This window comes from Urocampus carinirostris, chromosome 11 (assembly GCF_059441175.1).
Source record: "Urocampus carinirostris isolate Australia breed hairy pipefish chromosome 11, RoL_Ucar_1.0, whole genome shotgun sequence".
Classification (NCBI taxonomy): Eukaryota; Metazoa; Chordata; class Actinopteri; order Syngnathiformes; family Syngnathidae; genus Urocampus; species Urocampus carinirostris.
The window spans coordinates 769,314-787,873 of NC_142359.1; the positions used below are offsets into that span (position 1 = coordinate 769,314).

An 18,560-nucleotide genomic window follows, 5' to 3' on the forward strand; every position below is an offset into this window, starting at 1 on the left:
AATGCTCCAGCCGTTTTCCAATCCTTGATAAATGACATTTTACGAGATGTGCTTAATCGTTTTGTTTTTGTGTATCTGGACGATATCTTAATTTTCTCAAAGTCCCTCGATGAACACCGAAAACATGTCCAGCTGGTTCTCCGTCGTCTCCTAGAGAACTCTTTATTTGTCAAAGCAGAGAAGTGCGAGTTTCACGCCAAGACAGTCTCGTTCCTGGGCTACATCGTGGCGGAGGGGACCCTTCAGATGGATCCTGCGAAGGTATCAGCAGTCACCTCTTGGCCTGTCCCGGAAAAAACTCCAACAATTCCTTGGTTTTGCCAATTTCTACCGGAGGTTCATCAGGAACTACAGTTCGGTGGCAGCTCCTCTCACGCTTCTTACCAGCCCTAAAGAGCCATTTCGGTGGTCTTCCGAGGCTAATGCAGCTTTCAACCATCTAAAAACTCATTTCTCTACGGCCCCCATACTCCAGGTGCCTGACCCTGCGCGCCAACTGGTGGTGGAGGTGGACGCCTCAGATGTGGGAGTGGGTGCTGTCCTGTCCCAGCGGTCTGACAAGGACCAGAAGATGCACCCGTGCGCCTTCTTTTCCCGGCGGTTGTCCCCGGCCGAACGCAACTACGACGTGGGGGATCGTGAGTTGTTGGCCGTCAAGCTAGCCCTGGAGGAATGGCGACATTGGTTGGAGGGGGTAACGGTGCCGTTCATAGTTTGGACTGACCACAAGAACTTAGAATATATTAGATCGGCCAAGCGGCTCAATCCTCGCCAGTCACGTTGGGCCCTGTTTTTCACCCGCTTTAACTTTACTCTGTCCTACAGACCCGGATCTCGTAATGTGAAGCCCGACGCGCTCTCCCGGCAATTCCAGAATTCCAATGAAACACCTCAGGATCCCGCAACGGTCCTTCCAGCTTCCCGTATGGTGGCAGCAGTTTCCTGGGATATCGAGTCCCGAGTCAGAGAGGCGTTACCCGATCAGGCGGGTCCCAGCTCCTGTCCCGAGGGTCGACTATTCGTCTCCGAACCCTTACGGTCCGAGGTCCTCCAATGGGGGCACAATTCTCACTTTTCTTGCCATCCGGGGTCGGCTCGGACTCACAGTTTCTTGTCCCGACGCTTCTGGTGGCCTACCATGGCCAAGGACGTTAGGGAATATGTCTCCGCCTGTCAAGTGTGCGCCCAGAACAAAGCATCCCACCAACGTCCGGCCGGTCTGTTACATCCACTTCCGGTTCCCCGCCGCCCATGGTCCCACATCTCCCTGGACTTTGTGACGGGGTTGCCAGTATCCGAGGGGATGACGACTGTACTAACTATCGTGGACCGGTTCAGTAAGATGGTCCATTTCGTGGCACTACCAAAGCTCCCCTCCGCCAAGGAAACTGCATTGATAGTCCATCAACATGTGTTTCGCCTCCATGGCATCCCTCTGGACATTGTTTCTGACCGGGGTCCCCAATTCTCATCCGTGTTTTGGAAGGAGTTCTGTCGTCTGTTGGGTGCCTCAGTCAGCCTCTCATCGGGGTTCCACCCTCAATCCAATGGTCAGTCTGAGCGAGTGAACCAAGATTTGGAAACGGCACTTCGCTGTATGGTCTCTAGTGAACCGTTGTCTTGGGCTCGGCAATTGGCATGGGTGGAGTATGCTCACAATTCCTTGGTTAGCTCCTCCACTGGAATGTCCCCCTTCCAGTGCGTATATGGGTACCAACCCCCTATGTTCCCTAGTCAAGAAGAGGAAGTAAACTGCCCGTCAGCTACGGCGAACGCACGCCGTTGTCGGCGAACTTGGGCTCGTGCTCGGGCCACACTCCTTCGGGCAAGCAAGGCTCATTCCGTCGGGGCTAATCGACGGAGGAGTCCTGCTCCGAATTACCAGGTGGGCCAGAAGGTGTGGCTTGCATCAGCTGATCTTCCACTGAAGGCTGAGTCGAGGAAACTGGCTCCTCGGTATCTTGGTCCGTTTCCTATAGTAAGAATTATCAACTCCTCAGCAGTCCGTCTCCGTCTACCAAGATCTATGAGAGTGCACCCCACGTTTCATGTCTCCCGAATCAAACCCGTCAGCCAGAGCCAGTTGGCACCCATTCCACCTCCTCCCCCGGCTCCACGCTCCTTGGACGGGGAGCCTATCTATACAGTGCGCCGCCTGCTCCGCTCCCGACGCAGGGGTCGAGGCTTCCAGTACTTGGTCGATTGGGAGGGATATGGTCCGGAGGAGAGATCATGGATTCCCAGCAGGCAGATCCTGGACCGATCTCTTGTGGCAGAATTCCATCGACTGCATCCTGACCAACCAGCGCCACGCCGTGGTCGTCGTCGTAGGTCCGGCGCTGCTACCCTTCCACCGGCGGACCCACCCGCTACCGCCCCTTCAGATGCGGACGAAGGGGTGTCTATTCACTCGGAAGAATTCTGAGGTACTGTGCTGTTTGTTCTCAGTTTACCTGTGGATATTTTTTTTGTTTGTTTTGTGCGCTGCAAACGGATTTATTATCCGTCCCCGGGGATCGCTGGTGTGATGATGACCTTCTGGGGTTCATCGGACGACCTCTGGGCCCTCCATTTTGGATTATTGGTGATGTATTTTGGATTATTCGTAACTGGCCTGTGACTTTTGTTCCTTGGATTACCGGTGTTTCCATGTGACGTGTTTGGATTATTTTTTTTTTTTTCCCTGGGGGACTTCTGGAGCCGTCCCTTGAGGGGGGGGTTCTGTCGTGATTACCTAACTGGAGCCACCTGAGGTAATCAGCTGGTGTGCTGGAACACGATTTCCTGATTGGTGGAAGCTTTCTACATAAGCTGTCAGCGTCCAGAGATGGACGTTCGAGTGTACTCCTCGTTTCCCTGAGTGAGCCTCCAACATTCAAGGTACCACGATCCCTTTGTGTATTCCAAGTCTGATTCTCGTTGCCTGACCCTTGTCTGTTAAAAGTTTACGATCTACTCTTTCGTCCCGGCCACCGACTTACCTGCTACGTTACTCGTCACGCGTTTTCACCACGGAGTTGCCATATCGTCCAAAGAGGCTTTCAGCTACCAAGAGACGACGTCCCAAGCCTGCTCCACCGAACCTTGTCCAAATAAATCCTTTAACTGACGCTATTGGATCCGAGTGCTTGTTCTGGTCCCTGACATGAGAGTATAATAGCATGTGTGAGAAAGTACAGTAGTAAGTATCGTGTTGGTAATAACGCCTTATAAATGACACCATTATGAACAATTTTATGTAACAGCGTTTTTTTTTTCTTCAGTAACAAGGTCATCTAACGAAGAATTCATTTTGCTGTTCCCATTACTGACGATCAATGTTCCCTGTCATTTTCCTTGCGGGTCTGAGCATTCACACAAAGTCGGTGAGCAACGCTTGAAACAGTGAGCAACGGCAATCCCAAGTGTGGCAAATAAGTCATTATCAAACATGTCCAAAACTTGACATCAAGTTACATTTTGCGGATTTTCCGGCAATGCAAAATGATTTTTCACTTTTGATTGAATTGACTCATGTACGATGGCCTACAAATGTCATTTGTTTTTACAATTCTTTCACAAGATTTCCATTTCTTTTTTTTCCTGCTATCTTTTATCGCATAATACTAACATTTTTGGGGGCTTATTGAGTTGCACCATACACAACTGTATTTAATTACATTTTTAGTGGAAGTACAATGTTGGCAACAAGAGTGACTTGGTATTATTTGAAAGCAACACAAACTTTTTCTTCTTTTTCCCTGTTTTTTTCTATTTTTTTTAAATTCCTTTTAAAAAAATCTCATCGTGTTTATTTTTTTCCTAGCTTTTTGTTCTCTATTTACTTTTTACCTTTGTTTCTTTCTTTTCTTTTTTCTGTCTTTTTTCTAAAATTTTCCTTCTCCTTTTCCTCTTTGTTTCTTTTTTCTCAGCTTTTCAACTACTTTTTCATTTTGGTATTTTTATCTTTTTTGTTCTATTTCCCCCCCCCTTCCTTGAAGTCATTTTGTGCACAATTTTACATCATATTTGGTCGTGTAGGGATGAAAGAAGCAAAAACAACCTGAAGAGCCGTTTGGGACCCGAAAGAGCCGGTTTTCTTTAGTGAGCCGAGCCGAAGAAGCCGGTTCTCGAAATAAACTACTGACTTTACTCAACTTCGTTCTCCTCAACCCGTGTATTTTGACCTTCATGCACTGCAACTTTGACTTAATTGGCCTCTTAATGAGCAATTTCGAGCCCTGATTTTTGTGAGTTGGCTCGATTTTCTTGTGCGCTGAGAATCTGCGGGCAGTGCGCGATTGCGCACGCGCGCAGCTTAGAGGGAACAGTGCTGACGATCAAAAGTAGTATTTACTATTTACACAATTTTGTATGAACAGACGCCTCCCGACTTACGTACTTTTGATATACATATTCCGACATATACGTTTTTTTTCAGGATGTGGAAAAATACCCGGACATTGCTTTAAGTTAGATTTTGATATTGTGTGCACCTTTTTCCGAGTGCTAGACATTACTGTAGTGCTTCTTTCCGCCGCTATCAGGTGTGGTGGCGCTGTGAGAATTCACCCAACATCCAACCCGAAGAAGAAATCCAGCTGCCTCAATTACAATATCTCATCTCATCTCATCTCATTAGCTACACCGCTTATCCTCAATATGTTTTATTTAAAAGTGGAATAAGAAAGCTTGCCTTTGGGAAAATGGTCAAAACACCTTTTTTGGGCCACTCTCTAAGACGGAGGAGGACCTTTGAAAGCGCAAGTCCCAAAAGTAAGTAAAACCTCACTTTGTTTATCTTTATAGAGCACATTATTTTACGAAAGGTTTATTTCCTAGTACAAAACAACACGGGCTACTTATACAAGTCTTAAACATACTTCTATAAACCTTAAACATACAAAATATGGCACTGAAGCAACTTACGAACGAATTCAACTTACGAACGATTGCCCGGAATCTAACTTGTTTGTAGGTCGGGTAGCAGCTCTATTTACACAGGTTTACTTACGTTTTGTTTGTTTAAGTACATTTTTTGTGTGTATACGTCTGTTATTGTGCTTGCTGACGTCCGTTTTTTGGTGTGCTTTACGTGTTTTCCTTTTTGTGTGTATTTATAAACATTTTACGTTTGTGTTTATGAAAAACGTATGACAGAGTCGATAGAGAGGCGTTGTGGCAGGTGATGGTCATTTATGGAGTGGGTGGAAAGTTGTTGGAAACATTGAAGAGTTCTTATGTGAACAGCAGAGCATGTGTAAGAGTAGGGAGTGAGACAAGTGAGTGGTTCCCTGTGTTGACTGGTGTGAGACAGGGGTGTGTGATGTCACCATGGCTGTTTAATGTGTACATGGATGGTGTGGTGAGAGAGCTGAATGCAAGAGTATTTGGCAGAGGTGTATAGATGATGGACAACAGTGGAACAGTGTGGCAGGTAAGTCAGTTGTTGTTTGCAGATGACACAGCGCTTGTGGCTGATTCTGAGGAAACATTGAGAAGGTTGGTAACGGAGTTTGGAAGAGTATGTGATAGGCGTAAGTCATGTGTTAATGTTGGGAAGATTAAGGTGATGACGTGTTCACGTGATGGAGTAGGGCATGGCGTTGGAAAGAAGGTTGCATGGACAGGTGTTGGAAGAAGTTGAAAGCTATAGGTACTTGGGTTGTGATGTGGCTGCAGTTGGTGGAATGGAGTGCGAGGTATTGCACAGACTCAATCAAGGAAGCAAGGTTTTGGGTGCTCTGAGGAAGGTGATGAGTATGGATGATAAGAGGGGACTGTATGAGAGTGTGATTGTATTGTATGTTGCAGAGAATTGGAGCCTGAATGCAGATTTGAGAAGGAAATTAAATGTGATGAAGTGTTTGAGGAGTTTGTTAAGCGTGACAAGATTGGATAGGTTGAGAAATGAAATTGTGACTGACAGAACTGGAGTAGTCGTGGAACTGAGCAAGCGTGTGGATACGAGTACTTGGTTAGTTTGGACACATGAAGAGGATGGATGAGGAGCGAATGTTGAAGAGTATCTACAGAGCAGGAGTAAATGGAAGGAGACTGAGAGGAAGGCCGTTGACGTGGATGGTGTTATGAGAGAACTTCAAGGAAAGAGGTCTACATCCAGTGGAAGCTAGAGATCGTGTTGGTGATTGGAATGAGTGGAGAGGTGTCGTCGAAGGAAAGTGGGATGTTTGGACATGTTCTAAGGGATGGGCAGGGCACCTGTATGATGCGGCGGGGGTAAACCAGCGAAAGCTGTCAGGCCCTGCTGTTGAACAGAAGCGTGTGTTGTGTCACCCTGACCCGAGTGACATGGCCGCTTTCTTGTGTCCTGTTTCATTCGGAGGGACGAAAGCATGACCAGTGGCTCAGGAGGTAGAGCGCTCGTCTTGGGATCAAGACATCGCAGTTCGAATCCCGGCTCCTCCGTGTTACATGTCGAAGTGTCCTTGGGTAAGACACTGAACCCCTAATACCCCCCAATAAGCAGGTTAGCGCCTTACATGGCTGCACGGCCGCTTTTGGGAAATGTGAAGCACATTGTAAAGTCTTGACTTGAAAAGCGCTATATAAATGCAAATCATTTCATTTTCATTTCATTTTCATTTCATTTTCATTTACCAACTTGGGTGCGGAGGTGCTTAACTTGTCTGGGTGTTTGCGTATTTGGGTTGGCCACGGTCCAAAAATATTTATATTTGTGTTTTTTGCTACTTTTTCCATCTTTTTTATTTTCTTTGTTTTTGTATGTGTTTGTCTTGCTGTCGGTCACCCCTCTTGAGGGATATTACCAGGGTAGATAGATAGATGGATAGATGGTTTATGTACGTTTTTTTGTGCGTCATAACTTACATTTTTGTGCGTGTTTACGTACGTTATTCTGCTTTTTTATGTATGTTTTTGTACATTTTATGTACGTATTTGTGTGTGTCTAGGTAAGTTTTTGTGCATGCTTACAAACGTTTTTGCATATGTATACATGCGTTTTTAGATGTTTTTACGTGTTTTTTCACACGTGCGTTAATGAACATTTTTTGTGTGTATTTACAAAGGTTTTATGTGTTCATTTACAATTTGCGTGTTTATGTACGTTTTTGTGCGTGTTTAAGGACATTTTTGTGTATCTTTACATACATTTTTGTGCCTTTTTACGTACCTTTTTGAGCGTTTTGCTGTTGGGTTTTGTGCGTGTTTACATGTTTACGTACATTTTTTGACATGCGTATGTGCCTTTTTTACGTGCTAACGTACGGTTTTTTTTTTTGGTACATATTTATGGACATGCTGATTTTTTCTTTTATGATTGTTTACTTTTATTTTAAAGTGTGGGATTAATCAGTGCTGGTGAGGTGCAGTAAATACTCCAAGGTCCTATAACACAACTACCTGTCCTCTATTCAACTGACTAGAATACTGCTCAGAAAGTTTCAAATTCTTTCAAATACAACAAGTAATGGAAATAATTTCCCTGGTGACTAGTTCCTTTGGCTATGGAGTAACTCAGTTACTTTTTGGAAGAAGTAGTGAGTAACTAGAAGTCATAGCTTTTTTAAAGTAACGCGCTCAACACTGAGTATGTATGTGGAAGTATAGTAGTCTTTGTGCATGGGAATGACTCGGTCTGTATTAGAGCAGTGTTCATTTGAGCTGTGAAAAGTGATGGGTCCCGGGGACTCACATGCTCAAAAATCTATGGGTCCCAACAGAGATCTATGGCTCCCCAAAATTTAGCGTTATCGAGGTTGAAATTGTAAATCGGCGACAAATATATAAATAAATATATAAATCTATATTTTCATTCAGTTTTAATCATCACAGTTAATTGATAATACAAAGCAGTTATCACTCCAGGTTTTTCAGTTCACAAAAATATTGTACATTATACAAAATAATATTGCTGAAATAATAGTCTATTTATTCATGCAGTTTTAATCACTTCCGATTTTTCAGTTCATATATTCTTGGTGGTTTGCTGTCCCGCCACAGTTGTAATGCCTTCTCAAGGTCCAATTGCAGCAACGGAATTTCCATAGCTAATTTGTGGTTTCCGTTGTCATTGTGCCTATCCAATGTGCTTTTCTGAAAGTTCGAAATGATTTATGCAATCCAGTTTTTTTGTCACGCTGGGTGCACGCATCACAGAACATGTAGCCTCCATGATCATCCTCCTCATAGCGTCACCAGGAATATAATTTTGTCCATTTTGTCAGAAAAGTCCTTTTCTTGCTAGGAGTATTCTTTTGTTTATCTTTCATCGAATCGTTCGCTTCAAAACACGGGTTTTCCCTGCCTTCGCGGTCTTCTGAAGAATTTCTCCGCCGTTTTTTCGTGCCGGAATTATTGCCGTTGTTACCACTTTCTGTATTATGTTTCGACTTCTTACCGACACTGAAGAAATTGCCAATTTTTTGTTGATTTGCACCTAATACCAACTGTTTTTATGGAGGCATACTTCTCTTTCACTCGACAACCAACAAAACAATGACGTCATCTCGAAGCAACGAGATCTCGTTTGCCGAGACCAAAACAACAATGGCGGATCTGCCTGACGAAAAGTTTGGAGTGCGGTAAATCTTTGTAAAAAAAAAAAAAATAAAGTAATCGGGTAATAATGACAATTTGGTGTCAAAAAAGTTGCGTCCCGGGGACGCACGTTGATTTGACACGATGCGTCGCCAGCAAAAATGATACGTCTAGGACGCAGGGACTCGGGCAAACAGGAACACTGTGAGAGTATAGTTGTGCATGTTATGTGTACAGCATTTCTGATTGACTTTGCATTTACTTCTCATACAAGAGCTCTACGCTCACTCAAAGGCCGTGGTCATGGTCTTAGTTGCTCCGTGAAGCGGCCCACTGCAGAGGCGTCCCCATCAATATCACTTCTACTCCACCTTGAAGATGGCGCTCTGGCCGTATCGGACCTTGACTATGTCTGCCGGCGTCCGGCTGCAAAAGCGCCCCGGACCGGGGCCATCACTCATCACGGTGCCCGGGCTCCACCGGCCGGCATCTGTTCAGGGTTAGTTCGGGCCGTGACTCCAAAAAGCCCCGCCGCCTGCAGCCATTTATTACCCGGGTACGAGGAGGTTCTTTTCCCGCCGCACCTCTTCCCCCGTGCGCGCAGGCTTAATCGGAACCGACGTGCCGGGTGTCCTTGAAGAGAGCATATTCGCTTTAGTTGTGTGTGTTGTCTGGAGCAGGTGAAAGGCCTTCACGCCAGGGACGCCAGGGAAATAGCTGCAATTTCACGCAAACAAGACGTTTGAGCTTTTCCTACAGGGTTCATACAAGTGCTTGAAATCCTTGAAAATGCTTGATTTTTAATGTTGTGCTTTCAACGTCAGGAAAATGCTTGAATTTGGGACAAACATGCTTGAATTGCCATGTTTCTTGGCAGTCTGACTCTATAGACCACAGTATAAATCGTGAGTGAAAATGACGCAGACGCACCTGCTCTGGTGGCTTTTCATTATAATGTTTTCATGTGAAGCGTCGACGCCACCTACTTTTCGCACCCAAAAGGGCAGCTCTATTTAGAAAACCATCTCTTTTGGCTCAGCTCGCTGAGCTCCTGCGTTTTTTTCTTGTTTTAATGATATATTGTCAACGATAATAAAACATTATGCACCAAACAACACAATATGCCTGAAAATGCAATACGATAAAATAACAAATCACGGTTCACGGATCCCTTGAAGAGCCTGTGTCATCAGTTGACAGTTCGTAGCCTGTTCTTAGGTCGTGGCAAAGTTGGCACCAGTCCATTCCTTAATGTTGTGGTCCCAGTTCTTCTTCTGCTCCCTTGGATTGTGCCCTGGAGAATGATCTTGGCCAGTCGTGATCATCTCGTGACGTGACCATGTCACTCAAGTTTTCATCAACAGTTCTTGGGTCTGATGGGGTTGAGCACTATTTCGTTTGATACATTGGCCAAGTAGCTGATACCTGGAAGTTTCCTGTAGCTTCACATCTTCATGGCCTGGATTTTATTTTCCAGTTTTGCTGTGAGAGTCCATGTCTCGCAAGTGTAGAGGAAGATGGACGTAACCAGCACTCGCTCTTTGATTTCACTTCTATGTTCTCGTCCCTCCACATGGGTTAGAGATATCCTGGCCATGATTTCTGGTTCTGACCCCTCTTCAGTTATGACAGCTCTAAGTTATTTCAATTTGGTGACAGGTTCTAGCGCTCTGTGGTTGATGGTGGTGTTTGTGGTGATACCGTGGGGATTGTTGGTCATGACTTTTGTTTTTTTCTGTGCTGATTTCCATCCCATACTGGCTTGATGCTTTGTCCTGGCGATTGACCAAATCTCTGAGTTCCTGGTCTTCTCCTGCCAATCTGGCAATATCCTCAGCAAAACGTAGGATAATGATGTTGTGTCCCCCAATACTGACTGTACCTTCATGTTGCTCCAGAGCTTCAGACATGATCTCCTCTAAGAAGATGTTGAATAAGGTTGGAGAGAGAATGCAGCCTTGTCTTACACCGGTTGTGGTTCAAAACCACATTCCAATGGTACCATTAATAAGTACTGGCATAGAGTTGGTCAATGGCCTGAACTAGTTTCCGGCCCGTGTTGTACTTCCACATGGTGGCCGATAAAGCGGCTTGCCATACTCCCTCAAACAGCTTCTTAAAATCAACAAAAACTTGATGGATGTTTCTCTTCTGTACTATAAATAAATTATAAAAGTCAAAAAATTTAACTATATACGGTTCCATTTTAACTATATCAGACACATTTGCTCTGAAAACACGCAATAAAAATAAAATAACTAAAATAAAAAGGAAAAAAAATAGCAGTCTCTATGATTAAAAGATTGAAGGCATTCTGTTTCAGAGCAATCAACATCATTAAAATGAGTCCAAATTTGACCCCTGTTTCTGCTTTTTATGCATAGAGTATTTTCTTTCTTTTTTTTTGTCTTCAGTATTGGACTTCGTTATTATTAAACACCTATAGAGCTGCGCACGCATTGTTGAAGCAGAATGGCAGAATTTGTGTCAGTTTATAGCAGCCCATTAGATCATAGACAGGAATAGCTCAAAAAAGTGTGCTGGAAGCAAGGCACTGACTTTATTTTAGTATTCAAAGTAAACGAAACGTTATTTTGATCGGTTCTGGATACCTTCCTTTGAAGGTACTGGGAATTTTGAAAAAATGCCCTTGAAAGACCTTGAAAAGTGCTTGAATGTGTCCATTAAAAAGGTGTACGAAGCCTGTTCCTACAACTGCCAGCCATCTACCAGAAAGATCCTTCCGGGACACTTTCTAACATCTGGCTGCATTCGCTTGACCTCCCCCTCAGTGCTCGAGGACATTTTCTCATCATTACTTTCTTTATCACACTAAAACATCATCCTTTCTCTCAAAGTCCATCTGTTGATCTTTCAGGCCATTACAATAATGAATTGCTCATTTATTAATAGTAAATGTAGCCTCGCTGGGTCCGTGTGGGTTTGTGTTTTTATTACTACTAATCTGTTTGAAGATCAGATGCGAGTGTATGCTCTTAGCTTCCAAGTGTGAGTTTTCATGTAGGTCCTGTACTGACCCCAGTCTTTACTTTGAGACCGTCATCCGGACTTGACATCAATCTTGAAACGGTTGTGAAATAATGCTACGACTTCAGGCATTGAGATCAGTAGATACTCTGGAGTAAGCACTTCTACTTGGAATCATGCATATACAGTGGAACCTCGGTTTTCGAACACCTCTCAGTTGGAACAAATTTGAGTCCGACCAAAAATTTAGAGAAATTCTTGCTTCGCCGTTCGATCAAAAAATCGGAGTTCCAACGCCGGTAATGCGTGAGTGCGTAAGATAGGGTGCGATGCTGAGCGGCGTACGGGTGTAGATCGCTCTTTTCGTGACCGACTGTTATCGCATGCGGACGTGCTTCGTTTTGCTTTCGCTTTTAATATAGGTGTACCAAGTGTTTTAGCCTCCAAAGAAAGTCAGTGCAAGCAGCAAAGAAAAGTAGTGCGTACAACTGTTGCATTTAAGAAAGAAATGATAACGTAATATGAAGGAGGTGTCCGAGTGCCTGATCTTGCTAGGGAATACAGCATGGCTTCTGCTGACCACCTCAAAGGTAAGAAATCATATTCATAATTCTTTTCTGTATCTTTTTTTTATTTTTATACGTTCGTGTTAGCGTAATCTTTCGTACGGAAGATTACGATAACGCGAACGTACGATTAGCCTGGGTTAGCTTTATGTTTACGTTAAACATTCAATGTAAACATTCAGGGTGTTGGAACGGATTAAAACGATTTACATTATTTTTAATGGGAAAAATGATTTCGGTGATCGAACAAATCGGTTTTCGAAAAGGGTTCTAGAACAGATTATGGTCGAGAACCGAGGTGCACTAAAAAAGAACGCCAGTTTTGGACTTTGGCCAATTGGACGGCATATATCGTTGAACGCATCATTTGTGGCGTCTTTGAGTGTTATCAGGGTGTCATAAGAATTCGAACGTCTCAGGTTCCAAATGCTGCTTCCTTTTTGCACCCATTATTTGAGATGCTCTTCCTCCATGTTCTTCTTTCCAACTTTGCCAGAGTTTTAACTCTCACTCTAAAATTACTCTTTACCTTCTGCTCTCCTTCAACGCAAGATTTATAGGGAATTCTGCTGACGCAGCATGCAGCAGGTCCTGCCAAGACTGTAGGGCAACGCTCTCTAAAGCAACTCCATCACCTTCGTTGAATCTTCTTTGCCAAGACTAAACGGACCGCATCTAGAATGTGAGGAGCTTGGGGAATTCAAAATTGCATGTCGAATGCTACATGGTCCTTGTGATCACTCACAGCTGTCTCCAGCTACCTGGCCGGTCCCACATTAAGATGCATTCAACTTCCACTGATAGATAACCTTGATGCATTTTTGTGATGATACCTTAGGGGCCGTTGGTCATGACTTTTGTTTTGAAATGAAATGAACTGCATTTCTATAGCGCTTTTCAAGTCAATGAAAACTTCCCAAAGCGCTTTACAATGTGCTTCACATTTTACCCATTCACACACACTCACACACCAATAGCTGCCATGCAGCAATGCAAGGCGCCGACCTGCTTATTGGGGGCATTACGGGAACAGTGTCTTACCCAAGGACACTTCGACATGTAACACGGAGGAGCCGGGATTCGAACCTGCGATCTTTTGATCCCAGATTTCGCTCACATACCAAGTTGATGCTTTGTCCAGTCAATTTTCCAGGCAGATTTACGAGTTCTTTTTCTTTTTCTCCCAGTTCGGCAATATCACCAGCGAAACTGAGGTAATAGACTTCATGTTCAGTAATCCTGACTGTCCCTTCATGTTGATCCATATACACTGGACTTCATTGGGCCCAGTCTGGAAGACATTTTTGACTTGCGATACCGCTGCAGAGCCAACCACTCTAAAAATGACTCTTTCTCTCTCAAGCTTCTGGTGGTTGGGGATACTTTGGGGTTGTCGGTCATGACTTTTACTTGAATATTCAACTTTGTTTTCAGTTACTTTAAAAAGTATCCATGTACGCGTGGACACACAGTCCCATGTGAGAAGGCGACAAAGGCCCGTGTGAGCACGAGGCTAGTGAACTGTGGCCATTAACACAAAGTTAACAAGTGTAGGCGCTGTGGTCTTGACAAGACGGGTGTCAAACTGAGGGATGCTAATTGGTGCTCCTGCCACCCCACTTTCAACACAAAATGGACCGGAACTCAATTTCTCAATGCCAAGGGATCGAACGCAACTCCCACATTCCTTCTGTAATTTGTGCTGGATTGCAGGTAGACCTTTGTATTACAATACCTCTGAACTGTATTACATTAGACCAAAATGTTGAAACAGCCATATTGGACCTAAAATGCAAATTTGTCAGGAGCTGCAAAAAAAAAACAAGCTTTGTATAAGCCTTAGAATGAATGCAACCCCTTTTGCATGTATCTATATTCGCTATATTAGCCTACTATCAAGTTAAATGCATCCTGTGAAGAACGATGCACGTCCTCAAGTTTAACTTCATTACAATATTAATAAATCACAGTATGTTTCATTTCTTTGATAAAATTAAAGAAATCCAATTAAGAAATCAAATTTTTAATGTCATGTTCATTGAGGATTTGAAAAAAAAAACAACAACAATCTGGGTTACAAAAAGAGTGCAATATAAAGTGGCATGCCTTTATAGAAATGAAAACTCGGGCTTTTGATAAAGTACATCGAATCACATCAATGCAGTTAATGTTTGTTGATTTTGTTGGAAAGTTGCGACAATGGAAACGCTTTCCAAACTGAATCTGAATTTTGTGGCAAAATAGGTCTCCAGGGAGAATATCTTCTGCTGATTTGTCCAAGACATTTTCAGGGCAACTATAGCTGCAAATGATCATCCATAGGTTCACCTTTCACGTCCTGCAACAGAAAAGACATTCGTTAAAAAAATTGATTTTTGTTATCGAATAAAATATAGGAACGCATCTTTTTGGGTCCCCCTGTACAATGCACACAGTAAAACAAACGTCCTAAACCTGCTCATGAGTGCTACCTGGTGATTGTTTGGGTCACTGGTCAAATCTAAATAAGAGAAAGGAGTTCTTTGACATAATCAATGTGCGGTCACAGATGTCTGTGGAGGGGATTTAAGTAGCGGCTTCATTGTAGCCTAATGTAGAGGAGTGAGAGTACAGTTTCTTCCTCACAAATCTACTCAAGTAAAAGTAAAACCCATAGTCGTTGAAAAATAGTCTTAAAAGTAAAAAAATGACCCAACATTTACTCAAGTAAATGTAAAAGAGTGAGTCTAACTTATTTTCACCCACCTCTGTTAATGTAGGACGGTGTAGTGCTGAGGTCGGCAACCCGCAGGTCCTTAACTGCCACTTTTCCAAAAATGTTTAACAATTAAAAAAAATGGAAAAGGAACATGTTTTTAGATTTGATAAGGTTTCTGTAGGAGGACAAACATGACACAAAGTAAGGTTTGTATATATATATAGAATACATTTTACATTTTGACTGCATGTGTTACTACGTAACTATAAAACGAGAGGGAAATATCTCCTTGGCTTGTTTTTCTCTCACCAATCTTTTCTGTTTGAGCCGAGCGGAGGGCAAACTTTTAAAGCAGCGGCGTCACAATTTGATCCTGCACTCCAAATTTCAATCCATAAATCACATTAAACGGGTAAGAGCACTATTTTTAGCACTGTTTTTATTAAGTGATTTCTGATTTTTGCTAGTAGATATTTTGAATGACACTTTGGGATATTATTTATATGTGGATCCTCAAGGCGAAGATTCTGCGTTTAGTATTGAGAGAAAGAAGGGGATGCTGCTGTGTTTTGCACTGATTTTTTTTGACATTTGCACAGAAATCAAACATTAACTGCATTAATATGATTTGATGTACTTTACCTTATCAAAAGCCCGAGTTTAGGTTCATCTTTCACGTCCTGCAACAGAAAAGACATTTGGATTTTTTTTTCGAATAAAATATGAGTACGCATCTTTTTGGCTCACAATGTATATAGCTGTAGCCTCTCATAGATATATTTTTAATCGACAGAGGGTTCACCCGAACAAACTGAGCACACATACTTACAATTACTCAGACTTGTAATGTGTTGTTGATTTGATGGATAATTTAATGATCTGATTGAATGTTCCTTAGAGGAAAATAGTCAAAAAATAAGACGTTGCTACAGTTACTCAGTACTTGAGCAGTTTATTTACACAGTAATTTTAGTTTTTTTACTCGAGTAATAATTCAAATGACAAATTTTGACTTCTAGTTGAGTCATATTATTCAGAAGTAACAGTAATTTGACCTGAGTAAGGCTGTTGGCCACTCTACCCAACTCTGTGCATTCATTAGAAAAGCGCAGCGGCGAGATTTATGCCCCCAATAATGAAGTTGAGCTGATGAGGGAGACAACATGAAATTTGGCGCGTAGGTGGGTATTACCACGACGGAGATTGGAAGACGGCAGCCATAACAAATCCCTGTGATTCCCGTTTTGTGTTACAGCATGTGGCAAATTCAGTCACCATCTGTGAGATCTGTTTGCATGTTTACGCGCCAGGACACGCCAACTGGTGCAGGAACAAGCACACCAGAGCTTTGGATGCTTCTGGAAAGTGAGGCCCTTTAAGATGTTGCACATTTGCTACTGCCTCAATAGCACATTTCTCTCTCGGAGATGAATTCTAAAAACCTATTCAGTCTTTTGTCATTTCTCCACAAAAACGTCCTCGCTCAACCTCTCTGGTAAATGCATTTTTTCCCGAGTAGTTTCGATTCCTACCGATTCTGATACTTTTTACTTGAACGGTAAACAAACGTCCCCGCTTTGAGACCGGGTGGAAACATGTTGGCCTGGAGAGGAATGGGCGCCTCCAGGCTGTACTTGCCCAAGACGCAGCAAGGAAAATGGTGCTTCAGGGATCCAACCAACCATTCCAGGGTAAAACGTATAGTACAGAGACTTTGAAGAAACAAAAGATAAATAGACAAAAATGAATGACAACAAAGTACTTAGAAAAACTGGCCTAAGTTAAAGTAATTACAATGCAATAAAGAATAGTGCATTGTAACAAATCAACACGAATATTGTTGAACAGTTGATTTGTATTGACGGAGACAGCGCTACCCGCTGACTACAGATCTGTGACCCATTTTTGGGTCCCGACCTACCAGTTGAGAAACACTGCCCAAGAAAATCAGGATCAACTGGATTTTGCCAAATCCAGCCATTAGAGGACGATGGATATAATTGAGGCCATTGGACCTAAGCACGCTAATGATGACACGACTGCTAGCGTTTTGAGGGTGATAGACCCACGTGGGGGGCAGAGGTGCTCAAACCAAAGGATTGTATCTAATAACAAATCATTACAAAAGTAGCAAACAAAGAGATAGGCACAAAGCGACTAACAAAATGTCCAAACAAGAAACTAGAACCAAAAACCAAACTTGACCAAGTTCAAACGAGAAACAACGACTGAAACCGGAAATTGAAACGGCAATGAGCAAAGTAACAAACAAACCTGGCGTGGTGGTGGAATGAAATGACAGAAGGACTCAATATGACTCAGCCGAGTTGGTTGGTTAATAATTTCCTCTTAAAGAGTTCAGGTTAAGTGGGCACAAGTGTGCTCAGTTCAAATCCTGGTTGGGGCCCTCTGGTGTTAGGGCGTAAGTCGGACCCTAACAATGACACCACCGTTTTTCCCAGTCCCGCCTTTGACACCAAAGGCAACGTCCTTTCAGCGGAGTCTGTCGGACGCCATTGATACATGTCGTTACCTCTCCGTTTATTATTGCTGACATATTGCAATTAGTTCCATCCGCCGGCACATGAAGATAGAGAAAGCTACTTTGTTACCACCGTGCCTTTGCCCGGTAGCGTAAACAATTGATTTATGTCCAGAAACGCTGGCAATGACACAAATAACACGCTGACTGCACTGTCACTCTGTGGGTCATAAATGTTCTGCATGACGGGTTTTTTTTTTCTCACTCAAACCTCGCCTGCTGCCTGGATTTTTCCATATTTATCTCCATGTAAGACCACCTCATCCATCTCTGACCTTCTTCCACTGCGTCCTCTGCCACTTTCATTTTTAAATTTGTTAGATTAGTATAATGTGTCACTGAGTTTGTTTGTTGTCATTTCAGCTATGTTTTTTGTATTATGTAATCAGCATACCATTACTTAGGTCATTTAGTTGTTATAAATGCAACTTATCCTCAGCCACATTTTTGGAACGTAATGTTTCCAAGTGCCCTTGAGTCCACCAGACTCCTATCATTCGACTTTGAACAACCAGCTGCCTTCAGTCTTAACAAAGATCTATTTGTGAAGATGTGACCACCTCACTTTGCCCAGAAAATTACAGAAAGCTTAGGTTCATTTTCCATTTAGCCAATTCACACCCATTTTCCATAAGACAGGGGGGAGATATTTTTTGATGCCTTTTGGGGGAGAAAACTCTCCCCTGGTCAACCGGCCCAGGGTATGCTCTGTTTTATTTTATTATGTAACTTTGTATGTTAGGAGTGACACGATTGGATAGATTGAGAAGTGAAATTGTGAGAGACAGAACTGGAGTAGTAGCGGAACTGAGCAAGCGTGTAGATAAGAGAGGACTCGGTTGGTTTGGACACATGGAGAGGATGGATGAGGAGCCAATGTTGAAGAGGATCTACAGAACAGAAGTCAATGGAAGGAGACCAAGAGGAAGGCCGCCATTGACGTGGATTGATGGTGTTATGAGTGTACTGCAGGAAAGCGGTCTAAATCTAGTGGAAGCTAGAGCTCTTGTTGGTGATAGAAATGAGCAGAGAGGTGTTGTAAAAGGATAGTGGGATGTTTGGACGCGTTCTAAGGGATGGGCAGGGCACCTGTATGATGCAACAGGGGTAAACCAGTGAAAGCTGTTGGGCCCTGATAGTTGAACAGAAGAGTGTGTTGTGTCACCCTGATCCGAGTGACATGGCCCCTCTTTCTTGTGTCCCGTTTCATCTGGAGGGACGGAAGCATGACTGACTTGGGTTCCGAGGTGCTTAACTTGTTTGG

At 43.2% G+C, this 18,560-nt stretch overlaps 1 long non-coding RNA gene across 1 annotated transcript in view; it reads left to right on the forward strand.

Moving 5' to 3' along the window:
* Positions 1-4,607: 4,607 nt before the first annotated feature.
* The window catches only part of LOC148356135 (uncharacterized), a 125,855-nt gene continuing 111,902 nt past the window's right edge, over positions 4,608-18,560 (forward strand). Inside the window, exon 1 of the long non-coding RNA XR_015852091.1 lies at positions 4,608-4,755. This is a non-coding gene — a long non-coding RNA (uncharacterized LOC148356135). The remainder of the gene's footprint in view (positions 4,756-18,560) is intronic.